The sequence below is a fragment of the Phyllostomus hastatus genome, unplaced genomic scaffold (genome assembly GCF_019186645.2).
Source record: "Phyllostomus hastatus isolate PE091 unplaced genomic scaffold, TTU_PhHast_1.1 phas_contig_137, whole genome shotgun sequence".
Lineage (NCBI taxonomy): Eukaryota > Metazoa > Chordata > Mammalia > Chiroptera > Phyllostomidae > Phyllostomus > Phyllostomus hastatus.
This window is the reverse complement of record NW_025333583.1, coordinates 13,735,866-13,750,092: the sequence shown is the minus strand read 5'-3', so window position 1 is coordinate 13,750,092 and position 14,227 is coordinate 13,735,866. Positions and strand designations below refer to the sequence as shown.

General features: G+C 35.9%; 1 protein-coding gene across 6 annotated transcripts in view; it reads right to left on the bottom strand.

Annotated features, from left to right (window-relative positions):
* Positions 1-14,227, bottom strand: part of ERBB4 (erb-b2 receptor tyrosine kinase 4) — a 969,394-nt gene that overhangs the window by 424,728 nt on the left and 530,439 nt on the right. The window lies entirely within an intron of this gene.

Here is a 14,227-nt window from a genome sequence, read left to right as displayed (position 1 = left end):
GGTAAAATATAAGTGCCAATGATACCCTGGACAAGGGTTTGATCACCAAAATACATAAAGAACTTACACGACTCCACAGCAGGAAGACAAACAATCCAATAAAAAACTGGGAAAGGATCTGAACAGACACTTCTCCAAGGAGGACATAAAGAGGGCCCAGAGACACACGAAAGGATGCTCAGCATCACTAGCCATCAGAGAGATGCATATTCAAACCACAATGAAATACCACTTCACCATGGGTCAGAGTGGCCATTATATGAAGATACAAGTGCTGGCAAGGCTGTGGAGAAAAGGGAACCCTAGTACACTATTGCTGGGAATGCAGACTGGTGCAGCCACTGTGGAAAACAGTATGGGATTTCCTCAGAAAACTAAAAATGGAACTGCCTTTTTACCCAGCAATTCCACTGCTGGGATTATGCTCTAAGAATCCTGAAGCATCAATCCAAAAGAACCTATGCACCCCAATGTTCATAGCAACACAGTTTATAATAGCCAAGCGCTGGAAGCAACCTAAGTGCCCATCAGTAGATGAGTGGATCAAAAAACAGTGGTACATTTACACAATGGAATGCTATGCAGCAGAAAGAAAGAAGGAGCTTCTGCCTTCTGAGGCAGCATAGATGGAACTGGAGAACATTATGCTAAGTGAAATAAGCATATTTCACTTAGGTGATGAAAGACAAATACTATATGATCTCACCTGTAAGTAGAACTTAATCAACAAAACAAACAAGTGAACAAAATAGAGCCAGAGACATGGAAATAAAGAACAAACTGACAGTCATTGAAGGGGAGGGGAGAGGGGATAATGGGGGAAAGAGGGGAAAGAAGGGAAAGGGTCATCAAGGAACAGGTATAAAAAACCCATGGACAAAGAACAGGAGTGGGGAGGATTGAATATTGGAGGTGGGGGTGGGTAGCGTGGGGGCGAGTAATGGGGGGAAATAGGGACAACTGTAATTGGACAACAATAACAAATAAATTAAAAGAAACAAGCATATGTAATAACACATGGGTTAGTTACATGAAATGCTCCCAGAATAATTTTAGATAATTTTGAACAAAATTACTTTCCAAACTAAAGTGTGTCCCCAAGTCTATGTGTGAAGGGGTTAATTATAGAATAAGGAGTTTTCCAAATTAACTTTTATGTAAAGTAGTGTTTATGAAAGATAAGTCATTAAAGTGTGCTAATTTAAAACTTGCATATATTTTTTCAAAACTCAACAATACCTGTAGCATTTTTTTAAGACTTAGGTCAATAAAACTGTTTTTCACTAAAGTATATGCTATAATTTACATGGTTTAAAATTCATTGTCTAAGATAATAATTTAAATGACTGGCTTTTACTATGGGTTTCCAGTCTCAGCAACGGACCCTTTATGCTTGCACCCAACGTGGTTCATTCTCACAAGTCCACCCCTGCTGCATCGCTGCTCCAGTGTCAGCACTTTTACTAAGTAAGGTATTTTCTTTCTTAGAGAATTGGCAATAGCTCCTGTCATAAGAAGACTCACAATGGATAAACAGCCCGGACACAGAGAGAGTTAGAAATGTCTTGCTCATTCATGGAGATCTAAAAAATACTTACATACTCCTTGTGTGTAAGGAGTATATAAGAAATATTTCAGATAGGTAGGCAAGAACTTCTGATAGCAGGGAGGGAGGGGCCTCTACTCCACAGAGTCACCAGGGACCCAGGCTGACCTTCACTCTGGCATTGTACCTGTACTTTTCAAGGAGTGATTTTTGTAGAGGTGAAAGGGGGGGCATATTTGAAAATCTCTTAAGACTATACTTAAAAGAAGTGCATGACATTTCCACTCGCATTAGGCTTACTTAAACTTCCTTACAAAGCCACACTTAACTGCCAAGGAAAATGGGAAATTTGTTCAAACTGTATCCTCATAAAGAAAACAAATTTGGCGAGCAACTGGTTGCCTCTACCACATTGCTTTAAATACTTTCTATAAGACTTTACAAGAGCTGGTCCCGGTCTTTAATATTTCCTTTTTTAAAAAAATAAACATTACATTTATTATAAAAATGGAATATAAAGGTAAACTAGTCACATATCTTCTCTTCCATTTTATATTGGTGATTTAATCAAACAAATTACTTTTTGTGATATTTATTGCATAAAAAGCACATCTAGAAAGAGAAAATCCATTCTATTTTTACCATTTGAAACATGCCAGTCTTTGATATTTCTTTATCTCAACACACCCACTGTCCTTCACTGTAGTGCCCTTCTGTAACTCCCATGCCATTTGCATACATTAAAATGTGTCCCAATCGAAAGGAAGCAAGATGTTGAATTTCAGGTACCATGAGTGATGTTTCATAGACATCAACTGCTTTCATTTTAGCGGCTAAATGAATGTAATATTCTTTCATAAGAACCCTTTGCCCGATGATCCATACACACTGCCTAAAGATGGCCACACAGAGAAATATGGTTGCACACCGTTATTACCAGTTTGGCATCTACCTTAACCCACCCAACCCCTAAAACTAAGGACTTGAAACAAAATGACTTTGTGTGTATACCATCCTATGTATACTTTTTTATTTGGAACACTTTCTTCAAATTCAACTCAGTTTCATGCCCAGGTAACTTATGACCTTATTTTGTTCCATGGGGCTCTTTATCTCATCATCCAACTTACATGAGCACACTAAATATTTCCTAACCTACTCCCTCAGTCACTGTTCGTTCATTCCATGTGCTCTCCCTTAGGAGCTGTTCAGTTCTAGGTCATGTTGGATCAATGTGATGCTAATCTATGGTATTGTGTACTAATATATGAGACCTGACAAATATTGGATATTACTATAATGTAAAGAGAAAAATTTAGTAAACTACACGTGAGAAAACCAAACTACTTTCTTCATCAGAACATGGACTTTAAGCTAAATGGGGTGTGAAACTAATAGAGAGGATTTTTGGTTTTATTATGTGATTGTAAATGACTACAAGTAAGACTTCACAAAGTAGTTCTCTTAACATAATTGATAGTTTTAGATTCTAGAAGACTATAGTGGAGGGTAGGGTAAAGATAGTGATTCACTGGTGAAAGCATGTTGTGCTTAGTTTTTAAAGTAAATTTCTGGTCATAAATATTATATTTTTAATAAGTTAAAGGAAGTGATTTGTTAATACAAAAATTTAAATATAATGCAAATAAATTCTGTCTGTTTTGCAATAATATAATATATAATTTCATTAATTATAAGAAATAGGTGCTACACTTTTTTAGAGCATACAGCTATAATACCACCATTGAAGCAATGGGAAGCACATTTGTTTTTACTTCTGGCATCTGAAATAATGAGAGTGATTCATCTACTGTCCTATTTACATAAATAATGAGATCCTCAAGTAAACAGAGATAACTATCAGGCTCCACATCACAAAATGCTTCAAGCAAACCAGCATGATGACCCTTTAGGTTTTCAATTCTGGGAAACACCAATGTAGGATGAAGAAAACAAAACCACTACACAAAGTTCAAGACAATTGGGTGCCACACACGACTCTAGCTAGCTCAGTGGTTTCTGAAAAGTCATGTTTCCTCCAGAGGTCTCATTGTATTGTTTTTTTGTTTGGTTGCTTATTTGTAAATTAAGGGATTTGGTCCCTTATATCTCTAGAATATTATATTTAGTAGGAGTTAAATGCTATTTAATCAACATAACTGTTGGCAAAATATAATAGTATTTTACTATGCATTCATAAGTATTTACATAATAATGTGTATTCTCTAACACTATTTACTATTTTTTTTACATTTACTATGTAATAGTTTGTATTAAAATAGTTCAATCTTCTTTTACAATGCATACGGTAGTAAATCTGTGACAATTATTTAGCATATAATTCTAAGGCCTTCAGAAAGAGACGAAGGAAAAATGTAATCATGTTCTCCCCTCCTAAAACGCAGGGATAGGTCTGTCGAGAAACAACACCATTTAACATGGGTCACACACCTAGATATTCACACAATCCCAATAGCAACAAGAACTGTTCTCTAAGGACAGAGGCAGGACACTGATGATTTGTTAAATTTCATCGAGACCTTTGTGAGAGTGAAAAGGCCTTGTCAAATTTCACGTTCTGAATTTCATCTGTGTAAGATTTTCAAGTTTTCCCTAAGAATAATAATTGTAATCTTGTATCAACAGTGGGTTTGTTTTCAGCAGAGCCTACCCCTCCACCACTCCCCTGAGGAACAACACTGCCATTGTCATGTGGGGAAGCCGGCAATGCGAACACTAGAGGACTGCACCTGTTTGTTCGCTGCTATCAAATGCCAGCCTGGGAGGGCTACTCCTGCTGGGAGAGCCCTAACTCCTAAACCACCGAGCAACATAAACTCTTATGAAAAAATCCTGTGTGTGCAAACAGAGGGTTAGCACCATGCCTTCTTCCTGGGAGAATAAAGACCTTAGTCTGGGCGAAGCCTAGTTTCAACCTTTCATTACATAGATTAAGGTTCAATAAAGAAAAGTGCTCTTAATTGTCCCCTTTAGTGGCAGAAAAGTGTAAATCTAGTAGTTTTAAGTAAGCAAATGGACAAGCCAACAAGCAAACAGGAAGAAAACTTCGGTGACTGTAATAGTTATTCCTTTCAGTGCTATCTTTCTTCAATTCTGCCCTCAGTCAGTATAGTTTGTGATCTCAAATTCTGAGTATGTGATTTAAAGCAATCCTGACTGTTGACTATGGTGGCTGTCTCTGTAGATACCTGTCCAGAACTGGAGTGTTTATGTCAGGAATGAGTGTGTGTGTGTGTGTGTGTGTGTGTGTGTAAAAGTGAGAAAGAGAGACAGAGAGAGAAAGAGAATATGAGCACATAGTTCATTTGTAATGTACTCTTCTACTCTTTGTCTTGGCAGGATATTTCAAAAGAAAGCCATGCATTTTAAAACATAAAAAAAGAAAAAAAAAAGGAAACCAAGAGGTTCTTATAAGACAGACCCTAGAGCAGTCTGACAACATCAAATAAAAGCCCTCCAGCATGTTCTCCCCATGTGATGCCTTTGTACATTCATTTCAGCCCATGGGTACATTCCCCTGACGCTCCAGATATTTCAGTGCCACGTGGGTTGACATAAACACGCGTGGGTCACTCATTTCCTATTCTGTCTACGGAGTCCTATACTGCATTCTATAGCATAATTTTATATGAAAATGAGTTCTTGAAAAATACATATTTAACATGTCTTTAGAAAGTAGGATTATAACTAGTCAGTTATGTTGCTCCTCAGATATGTGTCAATGACAAACAATGCTTAGGTTATGCATCATAATTAGAAACTCTGTACACACATTAATATGCACATGTACCTGTATAGATATACATATATGCATATTACATTTCCATGAAGACTGTGGAGGGATGCAATATGTACATATAGATACACACACAGCCTCTTTCTCTATTATCTGTGTATGAGCCTATTTTTCTCTCTGTCTCGCTTTGGTGTCTTCTAATTTGTCTTTTGCTTAATTCCAGGTATTTGTCTGCAATTTTTAAAACCTTGCAGTATAAATGACCTCTTCACTTGTATGGATATCTTATTACAATTACTTTATAAAACTGATTCAATAATTTATCATAAAAGTAATGTTTCATTTACTACAGTTACTCTCTTGAGTCACAGAATTTAAAAGTTGAAGCAAAGACACAAAAATAGTTGTTACGCTTTTAGGCATACAAACAAAAACATTGCGGCAAATAATTATTTGCTTACATTAGAAAAGCCTTGGTCTTGTACATAAAAATTAAAAAACAACAACAATATATTGGGGCTCTACCGTGGTTCTACACAATCAGGGATCTAAGCTGTTGATTACCTCCCTTATCAGTTAAAATAATACATAGAAACATGTGAAGTAGGTCTACCAACATACGAGAAATGCCGTTAAGAAGCTTTCCCTAAGTCGTTATCTTTAGAGTGAAGATGCTAATTTTAGAATGCAACCCCCAGGCATCACGTGGTTACTGAGTCTGGAAACCAAGCTGACTCTCTCCAGGTGTCTCCCGTGGCCACTGTTTTGACAGCACTCGGTTCACTTCTTTTTCACACACTGACAGAGAGCCCAGCGCACTATAGCAATTGAACTACCAAACACACTAGCAGCTACCCTAACCTTTTTTTAGAAGTTCAAGTTCTCAGGCAAATAAAAACAGTTTGAATTATTCCTGCAAGCCTCAGAAATATCTTTTAAAGTAGATTAAGCTATTTAAAATAAATCATCAAAATACCCTTATTGCAAGTTCAGCAAGTGGAGAGGGGTGAAAAAGATACTTTGTATTATTTCTGCTTATTTAGAACAAAGTAAGAAATATCTGGGCATTTAAATCCCATTCTTTCCTGTGTAATGGGGATTTAAAAGGAAGCAATGATTAATGAGTTTCCGATACTGTATAAAGTAATCTCTGGGGAAACAAATTCTTAGCTGAATTGGTGGTAGTTTCACCCAGCAGGGACATTTGAATACTTTGAGAGGAACTGAGAAATTAAGAAATGAACAACAATGAATAGGATTTGCTTGGCACCACTGGAAATCTTTGGCTTAAACTCAGTATTTAAAGCCAACTAAATTGGTTTTGTTGCTCAGTTCATGTTCTTCTTTGTTTTCTGCCTAAAAGTCATCCAAAGGTAGTTTTTACCCTGCTGAGGTTTCAAAGTCTTACCAGGAAAGTACAACAATTTATTAAAACAATAATGGATCTACATTTAACGGCACATAGCTAAATGAGCATGTATGTGGATACTATTATCGTAGGCCATGGTTATCTCTATGTTACGAAACAAATACACACTGAATATTTAAACCCCAATAGAGGTTTCTACCCACATGGAGTTGCATTTTTAACTAGCAGAGACTTGAACTTTGGTTCCCAAGTGCTCAGAAAGCAAAAATTGGAGTATCATTCTCTGCTTATTTGAAAGGGTTGATGGCATTCCCTTACTTGTCTAGAGGAAGTTAAGCCCTAAGAAAATGTGACTCACACTGCCTTAAATTTTTCCCATGAAGATAGGCAGCAGGAAAGTATGATCAATTGACAAAGAGAAGGAAAACAAAAAGACAGGATATCCTTTCATACTGGAATCGAAAAATCAGCATGAGAGTTTTCAGGTGATTTCTATAATGTGCAAGTAAAATGAGAATATGATCCTCTGGTTGCTAGTGCAGCTAGGCTTTGCTAAAACCAACTACATCTGTCAATAAACAACCAATAAAAACACACCTATGTGACAAGGATTAAGTAAGAAATTAATACTCGTAAATATTAATTCTCCATCGAGAACTACATAAAAAGGGGAGACAGAAAAAGAACTGGCATCTATCTTGTGCTCATCACTATGCATGGCAGTTTACATACAACTTTTTGCATTTCATTCTCATTTTCAGTTGAGGAAACTGATGCACAGCATTTAAATAGGTTTGACATTTCCCATGTAAGTTGCAGTGCTAGAATGAAATTTCAGATTTATCAGGTTTCAAAACTCAAGTTCTTTCTCCTGTTTCATGCTGCTGAGACTAGAAGGGAGTATGTTGGAAATACTGCTTTCATAATCTAGATGCATACTTTTCCATCTAGAACACATAGATGAGATTTGAACTGAGGATCATAAATCGACATTGTAAGGCAGAAGTTATACTTCTATATCAAGAAATTTTCAATCATTGTAACTTTACACTCTATTTTGATCGCTTTCTCATCCCCAAACTATTCCTGACTTTATGCCCAAATCCAAGTACGCCTTTCATACAACAAAAGCTATTTAATTCTCTGTGATTGCTTTACATTTTTTCATGAATGAAGTAATAATCAGAGAAATATAAAGAGCAACAATCAGAGTTGGCTCACTCATCTGCACAAAGGTTATAGGTGTGTGTGGATTTTCAGCTGTTTCTCCTTCGTACCTCACTGATTGTATTGCATTTTTTTCCCAAAGGACGTTTTTACTTTACAAACTACTTGGCCTAAATAGTCATTTGCAATTATAACCAGAAATGTTTTTAAGGAAAGAAACCATATTGTATCCCATTGTTATGTTTATTTAGAGCTTTATTTTCCATTAATTTGAGGATTGCATATTATTATTTATTTATTTTTTTAAATGTAAGATTTTGTGATTCAGAATGAAAATACTCAGTCTTCTCTAATATTGAATAAGTCATATTTTAATGGACTAAAATATGAATGAACTAAAAATTACATTAAATCTCTCCTTGATTTAAATATACATCAGGCACAATATTGACATGAAATGGTTCAACAAATACTATTCAGTTTTAAATATTTTCATATATTTTATACGTAGTAATCAACCAAATGTAAAATAAAAATTAACTGCTGATAGGTATATAATTACATATGAAAAATAATATATAGCTACTTAAATTATGCATATAATTTTCAATAAGTCACAAAGGAGTTGATAATCTATATTGTGATCTCTGATGAATTTATTTTACACAAAAGAAAAGATTTTGCAAATTTTTAAGAGGAACTTAAGCCAACTTCTTGATTCACCTCTTTCCCCTGAGCATGAGGGGCCCACATTTGAAGTATGATACAATTTTAATTGCGAAGATTTATCATTATGACATGTAATTTCTAACTACATGCAATGACAATGTAATGCATAGGTGCGAGATTCAGCCACACATTTACTATGTGAAAAGTGACAGCAATGGCATGACATGGGCAGCTTCCCTGCTTCATCTCACTTTTCCACCTGTGCTGTAGAAAAGATATGTTTCTATGTACGCCAAGTACTGCCTTCACTGTCTTCTCCGTCTTCTCTTGCAAAACACACTAAACAGTGTTTGTTGAACAACACTATAAAGCTCATGTAAAATTTCAGTGTTTTGCAGACAAATGATGCATTTGGATTATAATGGGCCATGCATAAACTCTAGAATTTATTTTGTTTAATTTTATTCCCATTAGTAAATGAAAAGGCAAACCTAAGCACATGAAGATTGCATGCTTTTAAAAATGTTTTAAATTGTTACCTCCCTCTCTCAAGTACCTTGAATAAAATCATAGTTTTGATAACACAAAGAACCTTAGACTAAGGCAAGGGCGAAAAACCTTATCTTGATAGAACACATAATTTCTAGAGTTAAATTAAAAAAAAATGACCCTGGCTGGTGTAGCTCAGTGGATTGAGCACCAACCTGCAAACCAAAGGATCACTGATTTGATTCCCAGTCAGGATACATGCCTGGGTTGTAGACTAGGTCCCCAGTTGGGGGCACATGAGAGGCAACTACACACTGATGTTTCTCTCCCTCTTTCTCCCTCCCTCCCTATCTCTCTAAAAATAAATAAATGGCATCCTCAAAAAGATTTTTAAAAAATCACCTACTGCACAAATACCTAGAACTCATTTTGTGGATATATTTATGCTTTTTTTTTCTTTTTATTATTATTTTTATCCTTCTATTACAGTTGCCCCAACTTTCCCTCTTTGCTCTCCTCCATTAAGCCCACCCCATCCCACTCCCACAGTCAATCCCCACACCATTGTTCATGTCCATGGGTCATTCATACATATTCTTTGACTAATCTCTTCCCCTTTTTTCCACCCTTATGTGCCTCCACTTCCCCTCTAGCCACAGTCAGTCTGTTTCATGTTTCTATGGCTCTGTTTCTATTTTGCTCATTAGTTTATTTTGTTCATTAGATTCCTGTATAAATAAGACCATATGCTATTTGTCTTTCATTGACTGGCTTATTTTACTTAGCATAATAGTCTTCAGTTCATGGAGTTCCTGGAGAATGTTGTCACAAAAGATAAGAGTTCCTTCTTTCTTCCTGCTGTGTAGTGTTCCATTGTGCAAATGCACCACAGTTTTTGATCCACTTGTGATAGGCTCTTAGACTGTTTCCAGCACTTGACTATTATAAGTAGTGCTGCTATAATAAGATTCTTGATGGGGCACCACCAGATGCATAATTACATGTAATATAAAGCCATCCTGTTAAATTAAAGCAGAAGTTTAGAGAATTTGGGGAGTCATTCAAATTAACATATACTCTTTTTTATTAATAGTTATCAGATTATACTCATTAAATATGCCATTAAAAACCTTTAATTAAAGTTTAAGCCCCTTTATTTTATATTAGAGTAAAAATATAAAGGACCTTTCTGATATTAGCTTTATTCAATATTATTGATGCTGTAAAATTTAACCTCTGATTTGCATCACAGAACAAATGAAATTAAGTAAATTGAATAATCATGTAAGAAAAGGTTATGGATCACCATCATTCTTCACTTTTCCATATAAATATTTCTCAAGATTGTTATGATTATTATGACTCAATAACCAAAACAACTTGATTTAGCCAACACTACAATTACAGCCAGAAGGTATAAAAATACATCGCACAGAACGGATCATAAAATGTGAAGGGTGGGGGAAGGGAAATGTTATGAGAGCTAGAGCAACAGAGAAAACCATTGCACTGAATCTCTAGGTACACTGGCATTAGTCTGGTAAAGAAGATCCAAGCGAAAAGATCCTCTTTTCTCTCTGATACCCTATCATGCATTCTAATCACTAAAAGGGCAAAGTTTAAGAAAAATTGCTAGAATAAGTAATGTTTCTCCTTTAAACTACAGTTTCATCTCTTTCATCAGTAGAGTCAATAAATCAGCTAAGTCTCAGGGGGAAAAAAACAATAATTTAAATTTCCTGGTTAGTAACATTTATTACATCAAAAGGTGTTGAGCCATGCAAATTCCCATTTATCCACTCCCTGATAGATTTAGATAAATGGAAACTTCCATTCATCATTTATGAAATATTGGCCACTTCTAATGCAACTTGTTTTATATACTTCAGCAGTGAACAGTTTCACCATTATTATAGCACTTATCTTGCTATAATTCTAGGAAAGTAGTAAGAGGTTTGCTGTTCCTCTATTCTCTTTACATATTAACATAACTTATTAATCCTAAATTGCAAATGTTTTTATGGTTATCTCTAAAATCTTGATTCACTGTACAATTTTAACATTTATGTTGTGCTTTCATATCACATTTTAGTGTGGTCTATAAATAGCAACTCAAAGATATTTCTTACAATTGATGGTGACTTAGATTTAATAAATGTGGTAGATCTCTATTTCAGAAGATACTTTACAAAGGAATATTTTAAAAATATTTTATATATTTATTTTTAGGGAGAGGGGAAGGGAGGGAGGAAGAGAGGGAGAGAAACATCAGTGTGTGGTTGCCTCTTGCACACTACCTACTGGGAACCTGGCCTGCATCCCATGCATGTGCCCTGACTGGGAATTGAACTGGTGACCCTTTGGTTCAAAGGCCGGAACTCAATTTACTGAGCCACACCAGCCAGGGCTAAAGGAGTTTCTTTTGTGCTTTATTTGTTGTTAAATAAGTGTTATGAAAAGAAAGTTTGAACATGAACTGGGGAGTCCTAAAAATATGGGCAATGACTATGCCAGAAATTGTTCTCAGCAGACTTTTCCATATATCTTCTTTGTGGTGGAAATAGTCATAATTTCCTAGTCCTTACTACCCTGGAATAAGTAATTAAGAAATAGAATTTGGGAACTATTTATGATTATATATTTATATTGGGGAAGCTGAAGGTGAGAATAAAAAACTTACTTTCAAAAAGTCACATTTCTGCCCTGGCTGGTGTAGCTCAGTGGATTGAGCACAGGCTGCGAACCAAAGTGTCGCAGGTTCGATTCCCAGCTAGGGTACATGCCTGGGTTGCAGGCCATAACCCCCAGCAACCACACATTGATGTTCTTCTCTCTCTATCTCCCTCCCTTCCCTCTCTAAACGTAAATAAATAAAATCTTAAAAAAAAAAAAGTCACATTTCTGACAAACAAGGAAGCCTGTGATAACTAGTGGCGTGAGGCACATTAGGACCAATGCATGCCATCCAGGCCTGGCTGACACAGATATAAAATACGGTTAGGTTCCAAATCGTAAATGACCAATTTCATATTTTATAATGCAATTATGTAGGCTTAACATATCCTCAATGATTATAAAAGTAGACTGTCTCTATTATTTTATACCATCAACCTAATGTTCAAATAATGAACATTTATTGCAGAAACTACCTTTAATTATACATGTGAAATTTATAATTTCACTTCTACAACCATCTCCAAACTGAGGATTCTCATTATACTCCCTTGAGGGGGTCTTAGGAAGTTGAATATCTTGCCTCCGAACAGAATTCGATCCGAAGGAGTCTGGTTCCAGAGCCTGTGGTCAGATTTCCCCTGCTGGTCTCCTTATGAAGAGCCTCACCGACCACCCTGGGGTCAGTGGACCCCGCCGTCCATCCGGTGCTGCACTGTCCAATATGATCGCCACTAGCACAGGCAGCTATGTAAATTTAACTGAATTAACATTAGGTAATATTAAAAATTTAATTTCCTTCATCTCAATAGCCATATTTCAAGGTTTTTTTTAAAGATTTTATTTATTTATTTTTAGAGAGGGAAGGAAGGGAGAGAGAGAGAGAGAAACATCAATGTGTAGTTGCTGGGGGCCATGGACTACAACCCAGGCATGTGCCCTGACTGGGAATTGAACCTGCAATGTTTTGGTTCACAGCCTGCACTCAATCCACTGAGCTACACCAGCCAGGATATTTTAAGTTTTAAGCAGCTACATTTGACTAGTGACTCTTCAACTGGGCAGCTCAGGTTGTCTCCATTGTTGCAGAAAGTCCTATTGGTCAGTGGCACACTTAGCTACAATAACAACAACAACAGCAACAACAACAACAACAATAATAATGAAGAAAGCACTTTCCAAATGTTTTCACATAGTGGCCAGTAGGTAAATATTTGTTGGAAATTTAATATTTACTGAGAGAAGGCAGGTATGTTGAGATAATTTGGAAGAGCTTGTACCTCAATGCGCCTTGAATAGACAAGTGGAACACAACAAAACTAACAAATATTTGAACTGACATCACATTCCAAAGAATCATTTTCCAATAAACATTTTCCAATAAAAGTCAGACTGTTAATAAATATTTGTGTTATGGCTAAGAGTTTAGTAATCTTGATTTTTGAAAAGCCATTGTTGAATTGCAGTGGTTATAAAATTAGTCAATAAATTTGATACTTTTATATTTTTTTATTTTTAAATAACATTTATTGAGAGCTCACCACTGCACACAGTGCTTTCCCTTTGTTAGGTCATTTTCCTCTCACAATGGCATTATGGGATTGTGCTTTAAAGGGAGAAGGCATTACCTTAACAAAGCAATTAATTAATTTAATTGTAGAGTTTCATTTATTTTTTTAACATTTTATCTATTTATTTTTTAGAGAGAGAGGAAGGCAGGGAGAAAGAGTGCAGAGAAACGTCGAGGTGATCGATGTGCAAGAGAAACATCACACCGATCACATCCATCAGTTGCCTCTCATACACCCCCACATTGGGACCTGGCCTGCAACCCAGGCGTGTGCTCTGACCAGGAATGGAACCAGCAACCTTCTGGTTCACAGGTCAGTGCTCAATCCACTGTGTCACACCAGCCAGGACAAAATCAAATGCTTTTAAATTAAATCTAGTATTTACAATATTATCATTGTATTTATATGTATATTTTTATCAACTGATCACCATTTTCCATATATACACCCATGATGTATTCAAGTATTATACAATTAAAATCAAAATTCTTTCTAAAATATAACCTCAAAAGTTTCTGTTTAATTCTGGATTGTTTATGTATACAAGCAATTTATTATTTTTGCTGCTTGTGGTCTTACCTGGAGAAATTTTTCTAAATATTTCTTAGGAATGGCACAATATGAAGAGATGGGAAATAGGTCTAGATTCCAGACAAGTCACCTTGATTAGCCACGAGACCTTAGGCCTGGTGTCCTTATATGCAAAACAATAATCAAAATGCTTCCCCAGTCAGCATTATTGGGCTGTGTGTAGAAAAAATTTAAAAAGGAACTTGGAAGCATTTCATAAAATGTATAAATCCATAACAATATAGGAATTATAATGACCATGCCTTTGATAAATACTGGAAGAGAACAACATGAAGCCTCATTTCTTATCTAAGACTGAGAGTTTTATGCTCTGCCAAGCTTAGGGATGCCTCTTCTGTCTAACCTAGGTGACATATTTGCATAGTTTTAAAAATTGCAATTGAGGCTCCTCCAGG